Source organism: Bombus huntii, chromosome 1 (assembly GCF_024542735.1).
Source record: "Bombus huntii isolate Logan2020A chromosome 1, iyBomHunt1.1, whole genome shotgun sequence".
Taxonomy (NCBI): domain Eukaryota; kingdom Metazoa; phylum Arthropoda; class Insecta; order Hymenoptera; family Apidae; genus Bombus; species Bombus huntii.
Window position 1 is genome coordinate 6,473,863 of NC_066238.1, and position 25,852 is coordinate 6,499,714.

Consider the following 25,852-nt stretch of genomic DNA (forward strand, 5'->3'; position numbering starts at 1 on the left):
AGAAGAATCCTTACGCTAAATTTCATTCAATTTAGTTTGTAATTATTACTCGAAATAAAAATCTAAAGATCTTGTGCTTCAAAGTACAAGAAATATATCTTTAAACCTTACGTTACAGAAACAAAAATAAAATTTTTCACATTATAATTAATTGTACCTAATAGTAATTTCCTATCTATAGGCGCGTCAAAAAATACTACAAATACCTATACTACAATATACTGTAAATTATGCATATTATATGCTAAAATATGGTATATACTCAGGTAGATAACAATATCTGATGAAGCGCAATATTTATATAGACCGCTCCAGTATCGATTCGTTTTCCTGGAAAAGGCGCTTGATGTAGACGATGTTTAGTTTGATAATGAAGGCAGAAAATGAAATATGATTCCGCTGGTTCGTTTGTTCATTCTCCCTGTATCCGTTTCATTGTTCGTTGCCCTCTGCTTTTCGTATGAAATTATTAATGTCGGTTACTGCAATCCCGTCGAACAGAGGGGATTCAGACTGATCCAGGACGGGAATTAAGGTAATCTGCTTTTGGATTGTTGGGCGTACGCTTTGTAGCTTTATTGCACGTTTTTCGGTGGTGTTGATATGAACCTGCTCTTAATTACATTGATATTTAGAGAAACTTGTACGTGACTCTTATTGCTTTGTTGCGTTCATTATACGTAAGCATTTATTGAAATATATTTTTTAAAATGTTGTTTAACTGTCATTATGATCAATTTTATCATATTTTATCTGTTGATGAATTACAGAATTTATGAAGACTTTCTATGTGTAACAATTTTCTTATTAAATTCTACCATGATAAAAATGATCAGAAATATAATTGGAATAAAACAATGTTTATCCATGAGTAATTAGTACATTTCGTTAAAATTCATTTGAATTCTTACGTACATGTATTTTTCCAAATATGAAACATTTTGAAACACCAATTTATGTCTAATACTACAGAAAAATAATGGTAAAAATTCATTGGATTGTCTTATTGAACAGAATCTTCCTAATATACGTATGTTTACCACGTATAAACATAACGCAAACTGGCCATTTTGAAGATATTGCAGAATACAAAATAACCTTTCCTCGTTGGCTGCATAGTACAATTTCTGAAGTATGTTAGTGTGTAATAAGTAGATTGCACAAGTGAAACTGGAATAAAGGCGCATCTTATTCTCAATCTTGCATATTTACTTTTGACATTCTATACATTTTCCTTTAGTATTGGTAAGTTGTAATTTGTGAAACGACATGAATAATGTTACATTGATTCTGCAAATGATCTCCGGCAGTATAAAAGTACATTTATTTATTGAACATAAATACTATATATATAATATTGAATAAATATTTTTTTTCAGATGGCTATGCATTAACAATTAATGTTAATCAACCTTTCTTTTCTCTACTGTCGCGTGATTCATGCAAGCATCGACAACGTCATAAATTTTTAAACATCCTAAATTTGTATGTATATTGACATAAATTCCATGAATATTAATGAGAATTTCGGTTACACCTCCTAGTAACATTTGGTAAATAGCAAACAACACTCGGTAGAATTGAAACTAATTGATCGCACAATAATTTATGTAGATTCTACGCTCTGTAATTACCTTGGAATTATACGGAGTGCACGATAAGTGAAACATAGTGCTTGGTATTGCAAACAAAACCTCTGGAGACCGCGATACGAGCATTGCGCAAGTGAGGTATCTGATCATTAACTTGAAGTACGGGGACAAGTCGATATATCTACGATGAAGTTTTGATCGACGAACTGTTCGTTGTCTTTGGTATCTGTTTCGAATTCCAATTCGAATTTGTCATGCTGCAAAATATCGGGGAGTATCAATATTTCATTCGCAAAAATATCTAGTCTGTAATCTGAATTAAAAATTTCTCTGGAATGAATTTTCTAAGTTTTAGATTGGAATCTAAGTAGAATTTAGAGGCGAAAAAGATTGTATTTCGGAGCTGAAATATGCAATATTAATGTGACACAAGATAACGGCAAATATTAGATTTTGAGTCGAAATGTAATCCAGAATAAGTATAAATTTACGAAGTACGAAGTTGAGAAATAACGAGCTAACTAAAAATTATTCATAAGGCCTTTAATCAATATTGATTATACACAGTGCATTCAAAAAGTTCCGGAACTAATATCATTAAGAACACGGATTTTAAGGTAAATTAAATTTTATTATCTACTATTCAACGTACATGCTTTTTCCATCTATACAAATTTTAGGTTGCTCATGCAAGCATTAAAAAGTCCTCTTTTAAAATTGTATTTAAAACAGTTGTCACATTCTTTGGAATTGTTTCTACGTCGTCAAAATGTTGTCCTTTTATATATACCTTTAGCTTAGAAAACAGGAAGAAGTCAGCAGGGGCAAAATTCACGGAATAAAGTGGGTTCTGCGTAACCCATCAACCAAGCGTCAAAAAGGGAAACGTGAATAGTGCGATCCAGGAGATGTCAGACCGATGAAAGTGAGGGCTGCAAAAACAAAAGTGAAAACAACGTTGATTGCATTTTAATGCGTTACTTAATGATGACATGTTGATGAATGGACATTATAATCTCCCTTATTTCTTGTCGGTGTGATCTTGTAAAATATTGCAGTACATTATCGTATCTGGAGCACATAAACAGCAGTAAACTAATATTTGTTTCATTTGTAGATACTAGTATAAATGAACATAATTTTTATTTCAACTGATATTGTCTGTTGTTCGCATTGAAATCATAGACATTTCACGCTGAAGTATAATCTTAGGTTTATCAATTTATCACGGATCTTACTCTTGTAATCTTACTTTCGTGTTCTTGTTTTACTTATCTTTTCATACTTGGTTTGCCATTTTAAATTAATTATTTGGACTGCTACAGCTACAGCAAGAATTATCTCTATTGGAATTATTTTATCTTCTAAAAATACAAAACTAATATTCAAATTCTTGCGGTGAAACTAATTAAGTTAGTCGATAACAATATAGATATGTTTTCATATTTCGTAATTTTACGATTAATTTCGGCACTACTTTTAAAGAAATTTAGTCAAAATTATCGCTATTTTCCATTGTATCTAAACTATTTCGCGAGCGTGGCGTATCGTTTACTTTTTTACATTTGTTTCTCCAAGACGATAAAACGCAATAGTGGCGCACGTAGCACGTAACGTGTACAGTTTCCGCAATTGAATGGCCAGATAAAAGTATTTCGGGAATGAAGGAAGATAGAAAATAGAAATTTGTAGAATGTTCATAATGGAAAACACTGCAGATGCTTGTTTTTAACTTTAAATAAAAACGCGGATGACGGCGGTTGGCCAGAAACGATTTTTAATAATGCATTCTCATGATATCGATCTAAATCTCGAAGCTCTGATTATGCTGTATATTTTGTGTCAATGAAACGCATTCTATTCCCACATCGGTTAAAACCGTAAAATATCTCAGGTTGAATTGTATAGTTAAATGTAAGTCTAGAATTTTAATGTTCTTTCTTCCCTTTTCTTTTGTCCCCTTTTTTCCAGTTTCCAACGGTGAGCTTTCTCGTTGTTTAAAATTGTTGTATTTTACAAACTGCTTTCCAACGAAGTTCGCAATTGCTTACTGCGAACTGTTCTCCTGCAATGGTAATTACTGTAATTAAATACTTCAAGTTCAGCTAATTTTACTTTGCACTATAATGGAAAAATGTGCCGTGCCACGATTAGGAGCTGGTTTTCGTGGTGCCTTGCTTTCCACTTCCAGAAAGTATGAACTATTCCTTCCAACCTTCTCTCTTTTGGACAATTTTTACGCAACAAATTATGAAATATCAAGATCTGCTATTGTACCAGATGTAGCTAAAATATTCTTCATGTGAAAGATTAAAAAATTTCAGTACGTTGAATTAGCATAATATTTTATAAATATGCATAACTTGTTTGTATCGTTTTAGTTTAATCAAACTAATATTTTCTCATTTTAAATGTATTCTACTGTGTCACATTTTTACTTATAACAGGGAAACTAAAAAGACATGCCAACTTACTGCAGTCTTTCCTGTTGATTATTAACTATTGAGAAACTAAACTTTTAAACAGAAAACACGATCGAATGAACAGAAAAATTACAGATAATATTCAGCAAGAATTTTCATTAATACCATATTTTAATCAATGTTAAAACACGAGTGGTCCGTAACACAAGTTTCCACTCGTATAGCGACAAATCTGTAAATCCATAAATAAACGATATCAGAATAATAAAAAAATCCGACCAATTGGAGACCCAAATAATCGATAGTCGGATAATCAGCATTTTAGTACATTAGTACCGAAAACAGAAGGACCCTTTTCCTTGTTGAATTCCAATTACCATTCACCTATTTTTTCCATTAGTATCGAGTGGAAATAATTCACAGTTGAGTCGTTTGCAACGAACGTGTTAGAAAATTTAGGAAATACATTTTGAAACTAAATGACTTATCATCGTCGAGTTTTCTCGGATATTGAATTCATAAAGCTATGAGCACGTTGCCTGGTGCACCATAAACGCGGTAAAAGTCGCTGAGATAGAGAGATTCAGCGTAGCCTGGGAACGAAAGTAAAACACTTGAATTTTCATATACGACAACAGAAATCCTGATATACGCTCGTTTCACCGAGTCGACTTTAGAAACACTCGATCAAATTTTCCAGACGCTTCTCCACTATCTCCATTTGCATTCAGACGTCGACTACGCGTCCTATACTTTGTGAACGTCTTGTTTCAACATCCGTTCCCAGCGAGGTATATGGTTTCCTAGCTTAACTTACATTAGATGTAATTATTTAAGGGATTAATTTGGTTCAAATAACCTGAGAAATATATATTGTCAGAATGTGGTAAATTCCGGCGTTACAGTATTGTTTCGATGGCATGAATATTATGCAATGCCTGTGAGGAACTGGTACAAGTTATGCATATTGGGAAGTGTAGATAAATCGGTAATATTTACGTTTTAATTACATCAATAGGTAATATGTATTTGAAATAATTCAAGACTGGAAATTGTAAGGTTATTATTATCCTTAAGTGAAATAATAATCTACATAGAAAATTTGCTGTTTAAGATTTATGATTATACATGCCTGGTTTAAATGTATATTGTACACATGATGTTATTTCTCTAACTCTTGAAAATATAAAAGGATCTTTTATATCGAAATTAATGAAAGCTTGAGATTCTTTTTAATTATTATTTGTGGAAACTTCAATATCAATGCAATTTTTTGAAGTGAAGATATATATATTTTATTGCACATTTATTTATTTCCAAAATGGGTTTTATGCATTTCATGCATTACTTTTCACAAAAATATTTCTATAATTTTTATACTGCGATTTTATATTTTAATTTTATTGATGTACTTTGAATATCATTCAGCATTTACCTTTCAGTTTTATTTACATATCAATTTATTTTAAAAGTGAATTACGTTTAATGTTTTATTCTTTGTAAATTATTATTTAAGGTTGAAAAGTTTAAACTGCCTTTTGAATATTTCTGAATAATTTACTATCCAATTCATTACACGCCTAGAATTACTATAAATATAATTTTCTACTGGCACATACTAGACTATATCATCATTTGATATAATCATAGTAGTCATAAATAGACATATTAAAATGAAATTTCTTCTCTTGTTTCAGTTCATAACTCGAGTTTACAACCTCCAGTTTGAAAACATAAAATTACTGTCATAATTTTATTCGCCATTGCATTTACGATATACACAACGTTTAAGTTATGAACGTTAAATTACTTTATGTTACTATATCTATCGTAAGCCATAAGCTAATAATGGCACAATAAATATATACGTAATAACATATTCGTAAGGACATAAATTCGCTTCACGGTTATTCTTTATGGCGACTATATCAAAAAATTTATTTCGCATTGCTTAATTATTCCCCTCACGATCAAATATTGTATCGCATCATATCACTATTCCTAATTAATTACACCAAACTTGGGCCCGAAGGGTTTTATCAAAGACAAATAATCTGCAAATTGCACGTATAAGTATTTTTGTTTTATCGAATTTGACAATAATTTGTACGTTCAATATTACACAATTTTTAAAACTGTTTAAAAATAATAAATAATAAATAATAAGTATACTATATGAATTAAATAATACGTAATTATTGCATTGTAGGTACCATTAGGAAATTCATTTTACTATAATATAGGAATATTTCCAAAAAGAAAATGTTTTACTTCAGTGAAATCAAAGTATTATAAATTATAATAATAAAGAGACTGAGAGAGTGTGAGAGAGAGAGAGAGAGAGAGAGAGACACAAAGAAATTCGTTTGCCTATGACCACGCTTTAAAACACTCAAATCCTTTTGTTTTGGTTGTCAATCATCATATCCTCATAACTACGTCATATGTCAATTTACATCCGATTGATTATCACGCCACGAGCAGAGGTCAATTACCTTTAATAATCCATAACGAAATATGCAAATAGGGCAAGAACTACTAAAATTGTTCTTACATTATACCTAAATATTCTTATTTTTAAAATGATATCGATAATGATTGATTGATATAAATATAATGTGATTTCCTATCTACTATTTCTTCTAATAACCCAATATCTTCTATGTAAAATGAAATCTTTCTGATAGCAATAATGGAAATATTCCAAAATCCCAACAATGTCTCGAATTCTTTCCAATTCTTACTATATGTATTTTTTCTTTTGCATTTTTTTCGCGTGCTTTCTAATGAGATAATCAAAAACTGTCACGCTTAATCTTTAATTTGTATTTTTACATTGTAATTGAGCACTGTGGATATTTTACACAAATACCCAAATATTTTCATGAACACAACTAAAGGAAGATTTTTAAATAAAGATTTGTTTAATTATATTGATGTACAGACAGGTACTGACGTTAGATATTTTGGCGATTTCTGAATATTACATACACTCTGTACATTCTTCGCGTTCAATTTTCTCATAATCTATCTGCAATCTATCGACTGCAAAATATTAATACGAAATGAGGTTTATTAAAACAGTAATAATAAGTACCGTACACGCGATATTTCCTACTTAAAATAGAATACATAATAGGTCCTCTAAAATTAAGTGATCCAAACCATTTTAGTCGCCTATGTATAATCTAGCCGTAATTAAGTTCGCAACAAACTTCACTTTCGCAATGAAATACAGCCCAGGAACAATTTTAATCGCTGACTATTGCTCAAACTTTTTCCTTATCTATCCCTCTCAGAATGCAAAGTCTGCAACATTTTATACGCGGATACACGATATGTAAACATGTAAACAAGTCAAGTTCGACGGTTGAGAACAAAGCACGGATGAAAGCGCGCAGCTGGTAAAACAAGCCTGTCTCGTGGATGGCGAAGAAAAGCGTGCGCTACTCGGTGTAGGAAAAAGGTAATGCTCTTGATAGTCCTCGGGGTGGATTTGTCACAGAGAATCCGATGGAGAAGAAACAACGAGGAAAGAAAAAAAACGAAGAAGTCGAAGGAGAAAAACAAAGAGAAAGCGAAGGAAACAGATGAGAAGATGGAAAGATGGAAAAAGACGAAGGTGGGATAGAAACGGAGAGAAGAATGGGGAGGAGGAGGACGACGAGCACGTAGCTTGTTACCACTTGTTTATCCAGCCGCGTTGCGGGCTTGTTCTCTAGCTACCTTAGAAAACCGGAACCGTTTCCCTGCATCCTCTGCCGGTTTGAGTCTTTGCTCTCGAATGCCGGGGACATACTAAACGTACGTTGTACGTGCACTCATTAGCTTCCTGCAAGATACTCCATTTCTCTCGATTGTCTCTTCGTTGCTCGTACACCCTTTCTTTCCTACTTTCGACAAGCCTCGATCCACGTATCCATTTATATCCTCTTGTCTTCTGGTCGTAGTGCGCCGCTTCCCGTCCTTCAGCCCGTTTCGCTCGTTCGTCCATCCCGAAACTTTGTCCCTGTCCCCTTCAGTCACTCTGTTTCTCTCGACGCTAGCTACAATCTCCCTCGTTATTGGCTCCTTTCTGCTAGAAAATCACGAGAAACGAGATCGCAGTCCACTTCATTCGACGATATTTTAGGGAAGCTGCTGCTAGGTATACTGTGTAATCCAGTTGCGCCGAAATGTTGCTGCAGACGTAGAGTAATCGTCATTATTTGTTCAACCGTTTCTTGTTCGTGGAATTTTATATCGTGGACTTCAACTGATCGCGTTGATTTTGTACGGTTATCTGAGTACACAACCTCACGAAAGTACTTTCCAATGCTTATGGGAGCTTATTCTGAATATATCGTGTATGATATATAAGACAGCATTAAGAGACGAATAAATTTTAGTGACGTCGGTTTTATCCCTTATAATGTAATGTATGTATTTTAATATAATGTATTTAATATAATGTATTTTAATATAATAAAATATAATGTATTTTTATCTTTAACAACGAGAATTCCCAGAAATAAAAGTTCCACAACTTCTGCCTCGTGGCAAAATGCAATACAGAAGGGTGCAATATTTCAGAAGCACGTTTCATTTGCTGAATAAGGCCATAAAATCGTGTGTTTTAACGTTATGAACAGAACATGAAATTTGGACGATAAAAGACAGAGTAATAATGACGTCTGAAAATATTAATTCAGTTTACCTGTAAGTTCTAGAAAACATGACAAAGATGGATTTTGAAGCTGCGGAAGGGAAATTTCTGTTAAAAAAATTTTCGCCATAAGGGTTTCTAAATGGAAAGGGTGATGGAGAACAAGATAGATAATGGAACTAATGCTTTTTCTTAATTTCATATGAAGTAATATTAATTACTCAAATAATATATAATATGGTAATAAGAGAAGACGAGATTTGCAGTTGAATGAAGGACATATTTTCGGAAATGCAAATATTCATGTAAAACATGGTAAAATTAAACTTTGCGTGGTTATACCTGTCGGTATAATTACAATATTATAATTGGAGGATAGACGTACCGTGGTGTTCAGTTTCACGTTCGAAGATTGCAAATAGTTCTATTACATTTGGACACACTGGTATAATAATCTTGGTGAAGAAGAATGTAGAACTCATTAAACTTGGAATTCTTAATTATTTTTAATTATTCTGAGGTAAAAGGAATTATAACTTTATTCAAGTAGATAATAACAATTCCAGAACAATGTACAAATAATATATGATATATTGTCAACAGAAAAGAAGAAAGCTGAGAAAGAAACATGAAATTTATGAATGAAAGTAGAGCACAGTTTATCAAAAAACAGTCGACCAACGAACAAATGTAACAAGGTGAGGGAAAGTGACAATGAAAAAACAACAAAAGAAAGAAAATACATGGTATGTCGAGTAGTAGCTACTAGCCATGTCGACCTATTTTTGTTAGTATGGTACGCACGACACTGCAGACTTCCACACGTTCCATAGAAATAGAGAGAGGAACTGGCGTAACACGGTTAAATACCAGACGCGGCTCGTTTATAAAATTCTAACCCCGGAACGGTAGTTGCTGGACTCTCGATGCCATAATAAATTTCTAGCTGCAGCAAGGGTACTATTCCCGCTATTAACTGTTCGAGAGCCAACTTCCTTATAATGGTATTTCCGTGTTCGACCGTGTCCTTAAGCGATACCGTGTTGTACAAAAACGATTAATTAGAACGTGCTACATATTCTAATAAATTTATATTCAGCGAGACAAAATCGAAATTTGCTTTCTTCTGATTTATTTGGATTATAAATTGTATATTTTTCAAATGAAATAATGCGAATGAAATTGTATCGTTGAGAAAATTATTTTTTTTAGCTGAATTCACTATCGGTAAAATTATGTAGTTTATTTCATATGTATATTTAAACGTATTTAATATATTGAATTTAGGGGTTGTTAATATAGTATAATTTTAAATAAAAATAAATTAAAAAATAATAAACAAAAATACTTGAACGAGTAATTTTGTGAATAATTGGTAGTTGGTGAAAATTCCTTGAATAAATGATAGCTAGATAGATTAATTTAGTGAATTTTAGTTTAATTTTTCAATTCAAAATTCAAATTATTTTGAAATTATGTAATTTTACGAGCGCAGCAAACTGATTTACCTTAAGTAAAGGCAAGACTACCAATTAACTAAAATATAATTGTAAAGTATTAATTTTCTTGTCTTGAAGTAATTTATTCAATTTCCTTTATTTAACTAATTTCTCTAAAACGTCACGTTAAATAAAGATTTTTTTTTATCAAGGAATTCTAAAGAATAATTTTGTTGAAAAGAAAGTTAATTTTGCGTTTGCGTTTCTTCCTTTTATAATTATCATACATTTCATTAATTATACAAATAAGCAATATAATCAAATAGAAAAGAATGGTAAGTGAATGGAAAAAGAAAACAAATGATAATAGGAAAATAAAGCACAAGGAATACTCGTGGAAAATAGGTTAAAAGGAGAATCGTGGAAAGCAAAGGTTCACACAAAAGGTAAGATTAGATAAAACAGAATGATAAGGGTAAAGGAAAACATGTAAAACTTCAACTTCAGTACTTTAGTACTTCAACTTCAACTCGTTAACGTCGCTGATCGTATCGGAGATGGACGAGATCGAAGAACACGATGGATTTCCTCGATCGAACTTTGCGGTACACGCGTCTTTGACTCGCTCGCGGCATCGACGACGACGACGACGACCGATTTCGATGTAAGTCCCAGCGGCGGTCGGTCTCGCGTGTCAACTATGGCCGCGTCTCCACAATTATCAGAGGGCCAGTTTTTCTCGTGACATGTCAAATTGTTGCCGGGGATAATCGAGGCGGGTACGATCGAAGGCTTTATTTTTCCTGCGCTCGGAGCGAGACGAGCTCGGCTCATCAATCGCCGTCACTGCCGAAGAAACGAAACTGGGCAAAAGTACTTCAGCGCTTCAGTACTTCAGCACTTCAGTACTTCAGCACTTCAGTACTTCAGTACTTCAGCACTTCAGTACTACAGTACTTCAGCACTTCAGTACTTCAGTACTTCAGTACTTCAGCACTTCAACTTCTGTACATTAGTACTTTAGTACTTCAACTTCAACTCGTTAACGTCGCCGATCGTATCGGAGATGGTCGAGATCGAAGAAAACGTTGGATTTCCTCGATCGAACTTTGCGGTACACGCGTCTTTGACTCGCTCGCGGCATCGACGACGACGAAGACGACCGATTTCGATGTAAGTCCCAGCGGCGGTCGGTCTCGCGTGTCAACTATGGCCGCGTCACCACAATTATCAGAGGGCCAGTTTTTCTCGTGACATGTCAAATTGTTGCCGGGGATAATCGAGGCGGGTACGATCGAAGGCTTTATTTTTCCTGCGCTCGGAGCGAGACGAGCTCGGCTCATCAATCGCCGTCACTGCCGAAGAAACGAAACTGGGCAAAAGTACTTCAGCGCTTCAGTACTTCAGCGCTTCAGCACTTCAGCGCTTCAGCACTTCAGCGCTTCAGCACTTCAGTACTTCAGTACTTCAGCGCTTCAACACTTCAGTACTGAAGTACTTCAGCACATCAGTACTTCAGTACTTCAGCACTTCAGCACTTCAGCACTTCAGCACTTCAGCACTTCAGCACTTCAGTACTTCAGTACTTCAGCGATTCAGGGCTTCAGCACTTCAGTACTACAGTACTTCAGTACTTCAGCACTTCAGCGCTTCAGGGCATCAGCACTTCAGTACTACAGTACTTCAGCGCTTTAGTACTTCAGCACTTCAGTACTACAGCGCTTTAGTACTTCAGCACTTCAGCACTTCAGTACTTCAGCGCTTCAGGGCTTCAACACTTCAGTACTACTGTACTTCAGTACTTCAGCACTTCAGAACTTCAGCGCTTCAGGGCATCAGCACTTCAGTACTACAGTACTTCAGCGCCTTAGTACTTCAGCACTTCAGTACTACAGCGCTTCAGGGCTTCAGCACTTCAGTACTACAGTACTTCAGCACTTCAGTACTACAGCGCTTCAGTACTTCAGTACTTCAGCGCTTCAGCACTTCAGCGCTTCAGGGCATCAGCACTTCAGCACTTCAGCACTTCAGTACTTCAGCACTTCATGGCTTCAGCACTTCAGTACTACAGTACTTCAGTACTTCAGCACTTCAGCGCTTCAGGGCATCAGCACTTCAGTACTACAGTACTTCAGCGCTTTAGTACTTCAGCACTTCAGTACTACAGCGCTTCAGGGCTTCAGCACTTCAGTACTTCAGCACTTCAGTACTTCAGTACTTCAGCGCTTCAACACTTCAGCACTTCAGCAATTCAGTACATCAGTACTTCAGTACTTCAGTACTTCAGCGCTTCAGTACTTCAGTACTTCAGCGCTTCAGCACTTCAGCGCTTCAGCACTTCAGCGCTTCAGCACTTCAGTACTTCAGTACTTCAGCGCTTCAACACTTCAGTACTGAAGTACTTCAGCACATCAGTACTTCAGTACTTCAGCACTTCAGCACTTCAGCACTTCAGCACTTCAGCACTTCAGTACTTCAGTACTTCAGCGATTCAGGGCTTCAGCACTTCAGTACTACAGTACTTCAGTACTTCAGCACTTCAGCGCTTCAGGGCATCAGCACTTCAGTACTACAGTACTTCAGCGCTTTAGTACTTCAGCACTTCAGTACTACAGCGCTTTAGTACTTCAGCACTTCAGCACTTCAGTACTTCAGCGCTTCAGGGCTTCAACACTTCAGTACTACTGTACTTCAGTACTTCAGCACTTCAGAACTTCAGCGCTTCAGGGCATCAGCACTTCAGTACTACAGTACTTCAGCGCCTTAGTACTTCAGCACTTCAGTACTACAGCGCTTCAGGGCTTCAGCACTTCAGTACTACAGTACTTCAGCACTTCAGTACTACAGCGCTTCAGTACTTCAGTACTTCAGCGCTTCAGCACTTCAGCGCTTCAGGGCATCAGCACTTCAGCACTTCAGCACTTCAGTACTTCAGCACTTCATGGCTTCAGCACTTCAGTACTACAGTACTTCAGTACTTCAGCACTTCAGCGCTTCAGGGCATCAGCACTTCAGTACTACAGTACTTCAGCGCTTTAGTACTTCAGCACTTCAGTACTACAGCGCTTCAGGGCTTCAGCACTTCAGTACTTCAGCACTTCAGTACTTCAGTACTTCAGCGCTTCAACACTTCAGCACTTCAGCAATTCAGTACATCAGTACTTCAGTACTTCAGTACTTCAGCGCTTCAGTACTTCAGTACTTCAGCGCTTCAGCATAACAGCACTTCAGTATTACAGTACTTCAGCACATCAGTACTTCAGTACCTCAGCACTTCAACTTCTGTACTTTAGTACTTTAGTACTTCAGCTTTTCAGTGCTTCAGAACTTCAGCGCTTCAACACTTCAGTACTACAGTACTTCAGCACTTCAGCACTTCAGCGCTTCCGGGCATCAGTACTTCAGCACTTCAGTACTTCAGTACTTCAGTACTTCAGTACTTCAGTACTTTAGGACTTCAGCACTTCAGAACATCAGCGCTTCAGCGCTTCAGCAATTCAGTACTTCAGTACTTCACCGCTTCAGCACTTCAGTACTTCAGTACTTCACCGCTTCAGCACTTCAGTACTTCAGTACTTCAACGCTTCATTACTTCAGCACTTCAGTACTTCAGTACTTCCGCGCTTCAGTACTTCTGTACTACAGCGCTTCAGTACTTCAGTACTTCAGCGCTTCAGCACTTCAGTACTTCAGCACTTCAGTACTTCAGTACTTCAGCACTTCAGTACTACAGTACTTCAGCACTTCAGTACTTCAGTACTTCAGTACTTCAGCACTTCAACTTCTGTACATTAGTACTTTAGTACTTCAACTTCAACTCGTTAACGTCGCCGATCGTATCGGAGATGGTCGAGATCGAAGAAAACGTTGGATTTCCTCGATCGAACTTTGCGGTACACGCGTCTTTGACTCGCTCGCGGCATCGACGACGACGAAGACGACCGATTTCGATGTAAGTCCCAGCGGCGGTCGGTCTCGCGTGTCAACTATGGCCGCGTCACCACAATTATCAGAGGGCCAGTTTTTCTCGTGACATGTCAAATTGTTGCCGGGGATAATCGAGGCGGGTACGATCGAAGGCTTTATTTTTCCTGCGCTCGGAGCGAGACGAGCTCGGCTCATCAATCGCCGTCACTGCCGAAGAAACGAAACTGGGCAAAAGTACTTCAGCGCTTCAGTACTTCAGCGCTTCAGCACTTCAGCGCTTCAGCACTTCAGCGCTTCAGCACTTCAGTACTTCAGTACTTCAGCGCTTCAACACTTCAGTACTGAAGTACTTCAGCACATCAGTACTTCAGTACTTCAGCACTTCAGCACTTCAGCACTTCAGCACTTCAGCACTTCAGTACTTCAGTACTTCAGCGATTCAGGGCTTCAGCACTTCAGTACTACAGTACTTCAGTACTTCAGCACTTCAGCGCTTCAGGGCATCAGCACTTCAGTACTACAGTACTTCAGCGCTTTAGTACTTCAGCACTTCAGTACTACAGCGCTTTAGTACTTCAGCACTTCAGCACTTCAGTACTTCAGCGCTTCAGGGCTTCAACACTTCAGTACTACTGTGCTTCAGTACTTCAGCACTTCAGAACTTCAGCGCTTCAGGGCATCAGCACTTCAGTACTACAGTACTTCAGCGCCTTAGTACTTCAGCACTTCAGTACTACAGCGCTTCAGGGCTTCAGCACTTCAGTACTACAGTACTTCAGCACTTCAGTACTACAGCGCTTCAGTACTTCAGTACTTCAGCGCTTCAGCACTTCAGCGCTTCAGGGCATCAGCACTTCAGTACTTCAGCGCTTCAGCACAACAGCACTTCAGTACTACAGTACTTCAGCACATCAGTACTTCAGTACCTCCGCACTTCAACTTCTGTACTGTAGTACTTTAGTACTTCAAATTCAACTCGTTAACGTCGCCGATCGTATCGGAGATGGTCGAGATCGAAGAAAACGTTGGATTTCCTCGATCGAACTTTGCGGTAGACGCGTCTTTGACTCGCTCGCGGCATCGACGACGACGACGACGACCGATTTCGATGTAAGTCCCAGCGGCGGTCGGTCTCGCGTGTCAACTATGGCCGCGTCACCACAATTATCAGAGGGCCAGTTTTTCTCGTGACATGTCAAATTGTTGCCGGGGATAATCGAGGCGGGTACGATCGAAGGCTTTATTTTTCCTGCGCTCGGAGCGAGACGAGCTCGGCTCATCAATCGCCGTCACTGCCGAAGAAACGAAACTGGGCAAAAGTACTTCAGCGCTTCAGTACTTCAGCGCTTCAGCACTTCAGCGCTTCAGCACTTCAGTACTTCAGTACTTCAGCGCTTCAACACTTCAGTACTGAAGTACTTCAGCACATCAGTACTTCAGTACTTCAGCACTTCAGCACTTCAGCACTTCAGCACTTCAGCACTTCAGTACTTCAGCACTTCATGGCTTCAGCACTTCAGTACTACAGTACTTCAGTACTTCAGCACTTCAGCGCTTCAGGGCATCAGCACTTCAGTACTACAGTACTTCAGCGCTTTAGTACTTCAGCACTTCAGTACTACAGCGCTTCAGGGCTTCAGCACTTCAGTACTTCAGCACTTCAGTACTTCAGTACTTCAGCGCTTCAACACTTCAGCACTTCAGCAATTCAGTACATCAGTACTTCAGTACTTCAGTACTTCAGCGCTTCAGTACTTCAGTACTTCAGCGCTTCAGCATAACAGCACTTCAGTATTACAGTACTTCAGCACATCAGTACTTCAGTACCTCAGCACTTCAACTTCTGTACTTTAGTACTTTAGTACTTCAGCTTTTCAGTGCTTCAGAACTTCAGCGCTTCAACACTTCAGTACTACAGTACTTCAGCACTTCAGCACTTCAGCGCTTCAGGGCATCAGTACTTCAGCACTTCAGTACTTCAGTACTTCAGTACTTCAGTACTTCAGTACTTTAGGACTTCAGCACTTCAGCACTTCAGAACATCAGCGCTTCAGCGCTTCAGCAATTCAGTACTTCAGTACTTCACCGCTTCAGCACTTCAGTACTTCAGTACTTCACCGCTTCAGCACTTCAGTACTTCAGTACTTCAACGCTTCATTACTTCAGCACTTCAGTACTTCAGTACTTCCGCGCTTCAGTACTTCTGTACTACAGCGCTTCAGTACTTCAGTACTTCAGCGCTTCAGCACAACAGCACTTCAGCTCTTCAGAACTTCAGTACTTCAGCACTTCAGGGCTTCAGCGCTTCACCGCTTCAACACATCAGTACTTCAGCACTTCAGTACTTCAGCGCTTCAGTACTACAGCGCTTCAGTACTTCAGTACTTCAACGCTTCAGCACAACAGCACTTCAGCACTACAGTACTTCAGCACTTCAGTACTTCAGCTTTTCAGTGCTTCAGAACTTCAGCGCTTCAACACTTCAGTACTACAGTACTTCAGCACTTCAGCACTTCAGCGCTTCAGGGCATCAGCACTTCAGTACTTCAGCACTTCAGCGCTTCAACACTTCAGTACTTCAGTACTTGAGCGCTTCAGGGCTTCAGCACTTCAGTACTACAGTACTTCAGCCCTACAGTACTTCAGCTTTTCAGTACTTCAGCGCTTCAGCACAACAGCACTTCAGTACTACAGTACTTCAGCACTTCAGTACTTCAGTACCTCAGCACTTCAACTTCTGTACTTTAGTACTTTAGTACTTCAAATTCAACTCGTTAACATCGCTGATCGTATCGGAGAAGGTCGAGATCGAAGACAACGTTGGATTTCCTCGATCGAACTTTGCGGTACACGCGTCTTTGACTCGCTCGCGGCATCGACGACGACGACGACGACCGATTTCGATGTAAGTCCCAGCGGCGGTCTGTCTCGCGTGTCAACTGTGGCCGCGTCTCCATAATTATCAGAGGGCCAGTTTTTCTAGCGACATGTCAAATTGTCGCCGGGGATAATCGAAGCGGGTACGATCGAAGGCTTTATTTTTCCTGCGCTCGGAGCGAGACCAGCTCGGCTCATCAATGGCCGTCACTGCCGAAGAAACGAAACCGGGCAAAAGTACTTCAGGGCATCAGCACTTCAGCACTTCAGCACTTCAGTACTTCAGCGCTTCAACACTTCAGTACTTCAGCACTTCAGTACTTCAGTACTTCAGCGGTTCAGAACTTCAGTACTTCAGCACTTCAGCGCTTCAGTACTTCAGTACTTCAGCGCTTCAGTACTTCAGTACTTCAGCGCTTCAGCACAACAGCACTTCAGCACTACAGTACTTCAGCACTTCAGTACTTCAGCTTTTCAGCACTTCAGAACTTCAGCGCTTCAACACTTCAGTACTACAGTACTTCAGCACTTCAGCACTTCAGCACTTCAGCGCTTCAGGGCATCCGCACTTCAGTACTTCAGTACTTCAGCGCTTCAACACTTCAGTACTTCAGTACTTCAGTACTTCAGTACTTCAGCGGTTCAGAACTTCAGTACTTCAGTACTTCAGCGCTTCAGCACAACAGCACTTCAGCACTACAGTACATCAGCACTTCAGTACTTCAGCTTTTCAGTACTTCAGAACTTCAGCGCTTCAACACTTCAGTACTACAGTACTTCAGCAATACAGTACTTCAGTACTTCAGTACTTTAGGACTTCATTACTTCAGCACTTTAGTACTTCAGTACTTCCGCGCTTCAGTACTTCTGTACTACAGCGCTTCAGCACTTCAGTACTTCAGCGCTTCAGCACAACAGCACTTCAGCGCTTCAGTACTTCAGTACTTCAGCGCTTCAGCACAACAGCACATCAGTACTACAGTACTTCAGCACTTCAGTACTTCAGTACCTCGGCACTTCAACTTCTGTACTTTAGTACTTTAGTACTTTAGCACTTCAAATTCAACTCGTTAACGTCGCTGATCGTATCTGAGAAGGTCGAGATCGAAGACAGTGTTGGATTTCCTCGATCGAACTTTGCGGTACACGCGTCTTTGACTCGCTCGCGGCATCGACGACGACGACGACGACGACGACCGATTTCGATGTAAGTCCCAGCGGCGGTCGGTCTCGCGTGTCAACTATGGCCGCGTCTCCACAATTATCAGAGGGCCAGTTTTTCTCGCGACATGTCAAATTGTTGCCGGGGGTAATCGAGGCGGGTACGATCGAAGGCTTTATTTTTCCTGCGCTCGGAGCGAGACGAGCTCGGCTCATCAATCGCCGTCGCTGCCGAAGTAACGAAACTGGGCAAAAGTACTTCAGCGCTTCAGTACTTCAGCACTTCAGTACTTCAGCGCTTCAGCACTTCAGTACTTCAGCGCTTCAACACTTCAGTACTTCAGCGCTTCAGCACTTCAGTACTTCAGTACTTCAGCGCTTCAACACTTCAGCACTTCAGCGCTTCAACACTTCAGCACTTCAGCACATCACCGCTTCAGCACTTCAGTACTTCAGTACTTCAGCACTTCAGCACTTCAGTACTTCAGTACTTCTGCGCTTCATTACTTCAGAACTACAGTACTTCAGTACTTCAGTACTACAGCGCTTCAGTACTTCAGTACTTCAGCGCTTCAGCACAACAGCACATCAGAACTACAGTACTTCAGCACAACAGCACTTCAGTACTACAGTACTTCAGCACCTCAACACTTCAGTACTACAGTACTTCAGTACTTCAGCACTTCAGTACTTCAGTACTTCAGCACTTCAACACTTCAGTACTTCACCGCTTCAACAATTCAGTACTTCAGCACTTCAGTACTTCAGTACTTCCGCGCTTCAGTACTTCAGTACTTCAGCGCTTCAGTACTTCAGTACTTCGGCGCTTCTGCACAACAGCACTTCAGTACTACAGTACTTCAGCACTTCAGTACTTCAGTACCTCGGCACTTCAACTTCTGTACTTTAGTACTTTAGTACTTCAAATTCAACTCGTTAACGTCGCTGATCGTATCGGAGAAGGTCGAGATCGAAGACAACGTTGGATTTTCTCGATCGAACTTTGCGGTACACGCGTCTTTGACCCGCTCGCGGCATCGACTACGACGACGACCGATTTCGATGTAAGTCCCAGCGGCGGTCTGTCTCGCGTGTCAACTATGGCCGCGTCTCCACAATTATCAGAGGGCCAGTTTTTCTCGCGACATGTCAAATTGTCGCCGGGGATAATCGAGGCGGGTACGATCGAAGGCTTTATTTTTCCTGCGCTCGGAGCGAGACGAGCTCGGCTCATCAATCGCCGTCACTGCCGAAGAAACGAAACCGGGCAAAAGTACTTCAGGGCATCAGCACTTCAGCACTTCAGTACTTCAGCGCTTCAGCACTTCAGTACTTCAGAACTTCAGCACTTCAACACTTCAGTACTACAGTACTTCAGCAATACAGTACTTCAGTACTTCAGTACTTTAGGACTTCAGCACTTCAGCACTTCAGAACATCAGCGCTTCAGCGCTTCAGCTATTCAGTACTTCAGTACATCACCGCTTCAGCACTTCAGTACTTCAGTACTTCACCATTTCAGCACTTCAGTACTTCAGTACTTCAGCGCTTCATTACTTCAGCACTTCAGTACTTCAGTACTTCCGCGCTTCAGCGCTTCAGTACTTCAGCGCTTCAACACTTCAGTACTACAGTACTTCAGCACTTCAGCGCTTCAGGGCATCAGCACTTCAGTACTACAGTACTTCAGCGCTTCAGCATTTCAGCACTTCAGTACTTCAGCGCTTCAGGGCTTCAGCACTTCAGTACTACAGTACTTCAGCCCTACAGTACTTCACCGCTTCAGTACTTCAGTACTTCAGCACTTCAGTACTTCAGTACCTCAGCTTTTCAGTACTTCAGCGCTTCAGTACTTCAGTACTTCAGCGCTTCAGCACAACAGCACTTCAGTACTACAGTACTTCAGCACTTCAGTACTTCAGTACCTCGGCACTTCAATTCTGTACTTTAGTACTTTAGTACTTCAAATTCAACTCGTTAACGTCGCTGATCGTATCGGAGAAGGTCGAGATCAAAGACAACGTTGGATTTCCTCGATCGAACTTTGCGGTACACGCGTCTTTGACTCGCTCGCGGCATCGACGACGACGACGACGACCGATTTCGATGTAAGTCCCAGCGGCGGTCGGTCTCGCGTGTCAACTATGGCCGCGTCTCCACAATTATCAGAGGGCCAGTTTTTCTCGCGACATGTCAAATTGTCGCCGGGGATAATCGAGGAGTGTTCGATCGAAGGCTTTATTTTTCCTGCGCTCGGAGCGAGACGAGCTCGGCTCACCAATCGCCGTCACTGCCGAAGAAACGAAACCGGGCAAAAGTACTTCAGGGCATCAGCACTTCAGCACTTCAGTACTTCAGTACTTCAGCTTTTCAGTACTTCAGCGCTTCAGTACTTCAGCGCTTCAGCACAACAGCACTTCAGTACTACAGTACTTCAGCACTTCAGTACTTCAATACCTCGGCACTTCAACTTCTGTACTTTAGTACTTTAGTACTTCAAATTCAACTCGTTAACGTCGCTGATCGTATCGGAGAAGGTCGAGATCGAAGACAACGTTGGATTTCCTCGATCGAACTTTGCGGTACACGCGTCTTTGACTCGCTCGCGGCATCGACGACGACGACGATGTAACGTCAATTCATATCAGAGACCAGGCCACACACCACGGACAGGATGGCACCCAGATGTCTGCATATCCTTGGAGCGCACCCTCAATAGTCTTAAGTGCCCACCAGGGGGGCCTTGGCATTTTTATAGTTAAGGTCCTTCGGACCAAGCGAGTATTTCCTGTCTTAAATTTCCCTTTACGTTTATTGTCTACCACGTGTTAGCTTAGAAAGTTGGTTTCCTCCACATCTGGTATGTTCCGTTGGCAACTTTCTCGCGAGGGCGGCTAAAACCCTTCCTGGTCCACCAACCGTCCTATTATCCAATCGGAGATGGTGTCTACTGCCCTCACTTCCTTAACCAAAATTGTCATCAACAAATCCGATAGTCCCGTGTCCTTAGACACACCCACCCCTAGCTTTCCTCAGACACAGTATCGTCAGTAAAACTTCACTTATTCTGTATCCTTAGGATAGTCAACATATCTATCCCGGTCTCTACTCTTATAAGTCGCGTAGTTAATGTATTGTTGTAACTAAGTCTTACATAACGTGGTTGGAGTAAATTGTGATTTATGTTAATTCAGTGTGTGTTACATTGTGATTGGTGAATTCATAATAAAGGTTGATTAAAACCAAGTAAATAGTGGTGTTACGACTCAACTATATTTTTATTTTCACCGACCAACCCAAAAATTACGTGACAACGACGACGACGACCGATTTCGATGTAAGTCCCAGCGGCGGTCGGTCTCGCGTGTCAACTATGGCCGCGTCTCCACAATTATCAGAGGGCCAGTTTTTCTCGCGACATGTCAAATTGTTGCCGGGGGTAATCGAGGCGGGTACGATCGAAGGCTTTATTTTTCCTGCGCTCGGAGCGAGACGAGCTCGGCTCATCAATCGCCGTCACTGCCGAAGAAACGAAACTGGGCAAAAGTACTTCAGCGCTTCAGTACTTCAGCACTTCAGTACTTCAGCGCTTCAGCACTTCAGTACTTCAGTACTTCAGCGCTTCAACACTTCAGTACTTCAGCGCTTCAACACTTCAGTACTTCACCGCTTCAACACTTCAGTACTTCAGCACTTCAGTACTTCAGTACTTCAGCGGTTCAGAACTTCAGTACTTCAGCACTTCAGCACTTCAGCACTTCAGTACTTCAGCACTTCAGTACTTCAACTTCTGTACTTTAGTACTTTAGTACTTCAACTTCAACCCGTTAACGTCGCTGATCGTATCGGAGATGGTCGAGATCGAAGAAAACGTTGGATTTCCTCGATCGAACTTTGCGGTAGACGCGTCTTTGACACGCTCGCGGCATCGACGACGACGACGACGACGACCGATTTCGATGTAAGTCCCAGCGGCGGTCTGTCTCGCGTGTCAACTATGGCCGCGTCTCCACAATTATCAGAGGGCCAGTTTTTCTCGCGACATGTCAAATTGTTGCCGGTGGTAATCGTGGCGGGTACGATCGAAGGCTTTATTTTTCCTGCGCTCGGAGCGAGACGAGCTCGGCTCATCAATCGCCGTCACTGCCGAAGAAACGAAACTGGGCAAAAGTACTTCAGCGCTTCAGTACTTCAGCACTTCAGTACTTCAGCGCTTCAGTACTTCAGCACTTCAGTACTTCAGCGCTTCAGCACTTCAGCACTTCAGTACTTCAGCGCTTCAGCACTTCAGTACTTCAGTACTTCAGCGCTTCAACACTTCAGCACTGCAGCTCATCACCGCTTCAGCACTTCAGTACTTCAGTACTTCAGTACTTCAGCACTTCAGCACTTCAGTACTTCAGCGCTTCATTACTTCAGCACTTCAGTACTTCAGTACTTCAGTACTATAGCGCTTCAGTACTTCAGTACTTCAGCGCTTCAGCACAACAGCACATCAGAACTACAGTACTTCAGCACAACAGCACTTCAGTACTACAGTACTTCAGCACTTCAACAATTCAGTACTACAGTACTTCAGTACTTCAGCACTTCAACACTTCAGTACTTCACCGCTTCAACAATTCAGTACTTCAGCACTTCAGTACTTCAGTACTTCCGCGCTTCAGTACTTCAGTACTACAGCGCTTCAGTACTTCAGTACTTCAACGCTTCAGCACAACAGCACTTCAGCACTACAGTACTTCAGCACTTCAGTACTTCAGTACTTCAGCTTTTCGGTACTTCAGCGCTTCAGTACTTCAGTACTTCAGCGCTTCAGCACAACAGCACTTCAGTACTACAGTACTTCAGCACTTCAGTACTTCAGTACCTCGGCACTTCAACTTCTGTACTTTAGTACTTTAGTACTTCAAATTCAACTCGTTAACGTCGCTGATCGTATCGGAGAAGGTCGAGATCGAAGACAACGTTGGATTTCCTCGATCGAACTTTGCGGTACACGCGTCTTTGACTCGCTCGCGGCATCGACGACGACGACGACGACGACCGATTTCGATGTAAGTCCCAGCGGCGGTCGGTCTCGCGTGTCAACTATGGCCGCGTCTCCACAATTATCAGAGGGCCAGTTTTTCTCGCGACATGTCAAATTGTCGCCGGGGATAATCGAAGCGGGTACGATCGAAGGCTTTATTTTTCCTGCGCTCGGAGCGAGACCAGCTCGGCTCATCAATGGCCGTCACTGCCGAAGAAACGAAACCGGGCAAAAGTACTTCAGGGCATCAGCACTTCAGCACTTCAGCACTTCAGTACTTCAGCCCTACAGTACTTCAGCTTTTCAGTACTTCAGCGCTTCAGTACTTCAGTACTTCAGCGCTTCAAAACTTCAGTACTTCAGCGCTTCAGTACTTCAGTACTTCAGCGCTTCAGCACAACAGCACTTCAGTACTACAGTACTTCAGCACTTCAGTACTTCAGCACTTCAGTACTTCAGCGCTTCAGCACTTCAGTACTTCACCGCTTCAGCACTTCAGTACTTCAGCACTTCAGTACTTCAGCACTTCAGCGCTTCAGGGAATCAGCACTTCAGTACTACAGTACTTCAGCACAACAGCACTTCAGTACCACAGTACATCAGCACTTCAGTACTTCAGTACCTCAGCACTTCAGTACTTCAGTACCTCAGCACTTCAACTTCTGTACTTTAGTACTTTAGTACTTCAAATTCAACTCGTTAACGTCGCTGATCGTATCGGAGAAGGTCGAGATCGAAGACAACGTTGGATTTTCTCGATCGAACTTTGCGGTACACGCGTCTTTGACTCGCTCGCGGCATCGACGACGACGACGACCGATTTCGATGTAAGTCCCAGCGGCGGTCGGTCTCGCGTGTCAACTATGGCCGCGTCTCCACAATTATCAGAGGGCCAGTTTTTCTCGCGACATGTCAAATTGTCGCCGGGGATAATCGAAGCGGGTACGATCGAAGGCTTTATTTTTCCTGCGCTCGGAGCGAGACCAGCTCGGCTCATCAATGGCCGTCACTGCCGAAGAAACGAAACCGGGCAAAAGTACTTCAGGGCATCAGCACTTCAGCACTTCAGTACTTCAGCGCTTCAACACTTCAGTACTTCAGCACTTTAGTACTTCAGTACTTCAGCGTTTCAGGGCTTCAGCACTTCAGTACTACAGTACTTCAGCCCTACAGTACTTCAGCTTTTCAGTACTTCAGCGCTTCAGTACTTCAGTACTTCAGCGCTTCAGCACAACAGCACTTCAGTACTGCAGTACATCAGCACTTCAGTACTTCAGTACCGCAGTACATCAGCACTTCAGTACTTCAGTACCTCAGCACTTCAACTTCTGTACTTTAGTACTTTAGTACTTCAAATTCAACTCGTTAACGTCGCTGATCGTATCGGAGAAGGTCGAGATCGAAGACAACGTTGGATTTTCTCGATCGAACTTTGCGGTACACGCGTCTTTGACTCGCTCGCGGCATCGACGACGACGACGACCGATTTCGATGTAAGTCCCAGCGGCGGTCGGTCTCGCGTGTCAACTATGGCCGCGTCTCCACAATTATCAGAGGGCCAGTTTTTCTCGCGACATGTCAAATTGTCGCCGGGGATAATCGAGGAGTGTTCGATCGAAGGCTTTATTTTTCCTGCGCTCGGAGCGAGACGAGCTCGGCTCACCAATCGCCGTCACTGCCGAAGAAACGAAACCGGGCAAAAGTACTTCAGGGCATCAGCACTTCAGCACTTCAGTACTTCAGTACTTCAGCTTTTCAGTACTTCAGCACTTCAGTACTTCAGTACTTCAGCTTTTCAGTACTTCAGCGCTTCAGTACTTCAGCGCTTCAGCACAACAGCACTTCAGTACTACAGTACTTCAGCACTTCAGTACTTCAGCACGTCAGTACTTCACCGCTTCAGCACTTCAGTACTCAGTACTTCAGTACTTCAGTACTCAGTACTTCAGTACTTCAGCACTTCAGCGCTTCAGGGCATCAGCACTTCAGAACTGCAGTACTTCAGCGCTTGAGCATTTCAGCACTTCACCGCTTCAGCACTTCAGTACAACAGTACGTCAGTACTTCAGCACTTCAGCACTTCAGTACTTCAGCACAACAGCACTTCAGTACTACAGTACTTCAGCACTTCAACACTTCAGTACTACAGTACTTCAGTACTTCAGCACTTCAGTACTTCACCGCTTCAGCACTTCAGTACTTCAGTACTTCAGTACTTCAGCACTTCAGCGCTTCAGGGCATCAGCACTTCAGTACTACAGTACTTCAGCACAACAGCACTTCAGTACCACAGTACATCAGCACTTCAGTACTTCAGTACCTCAGCACTTCAACTTCTGTACTTTAGTACTTTAGTACTTCAAATTCAACTCGTTAACGTCGCTGATCGTATCGGAGAAGGTCGAGATCGAAGACAACGTTGGATTTTCTCGATCGAACTTTGCGGTAGACGCGTCTTTGACACGCTCGCGGCATCGACGACGACGACGACGACGACCGATTTCGATGTAAGTCCCAGCGGCGGTCTGTCTCGCGTGTCAACTATGGCCGCGTCTCCACAATTATCAGAGGGCCAGTTTTTCTCGCGACATGTCAAATTGTTGCCGGGGGTAATCGTGGCGGGTACGATCGAAGGCTTTATTTTTCCTGCGCTCGGAGCGAGACGAGCTCGGCTCATCAATCGCCGTCACTGCCGAAGAAACGAAACTGGGCAAAAGTACTTCAGCGCTTCAGTACTTCAGCACTTCAGTACTTCA

At 41.4% G+C, this 25,852-nt stretch overlaps 1 protein-coding gene and 1 long non-coding RNA gene across 2 annotated transcripts in view; one reads left to right on the plus strand and one right to left on the minus strand.

The window, feature by feature from the left end:
* The window catches only part of LOC126863413 (uncharacterized), a 187,644-nt gene extending 182,332 nt beyond the window's left edge, over positions 1–5,312 (plus strand). The window contains exons 7-9 of the transcript XR_007688858.1: positions 1,380–1,485; positions 1,615–2,209; positions 2,389–5,312. The gene's annotated coding sequence lies outside the window, so the exon portion shown is untranslated. The remainder of the gene's footprint in view (positions 1–1,379; positions 1,486–1,614; positions 2,210–2,388) is intronic.
* Positions 1–25,852, minus strand: part of LOC126863481 (uncharacterized) — a 511,613-nt gene that overhangs the window by 101,383 nt on the left and 384,378 nt on the right. The window lies entirely within an intron of this gene.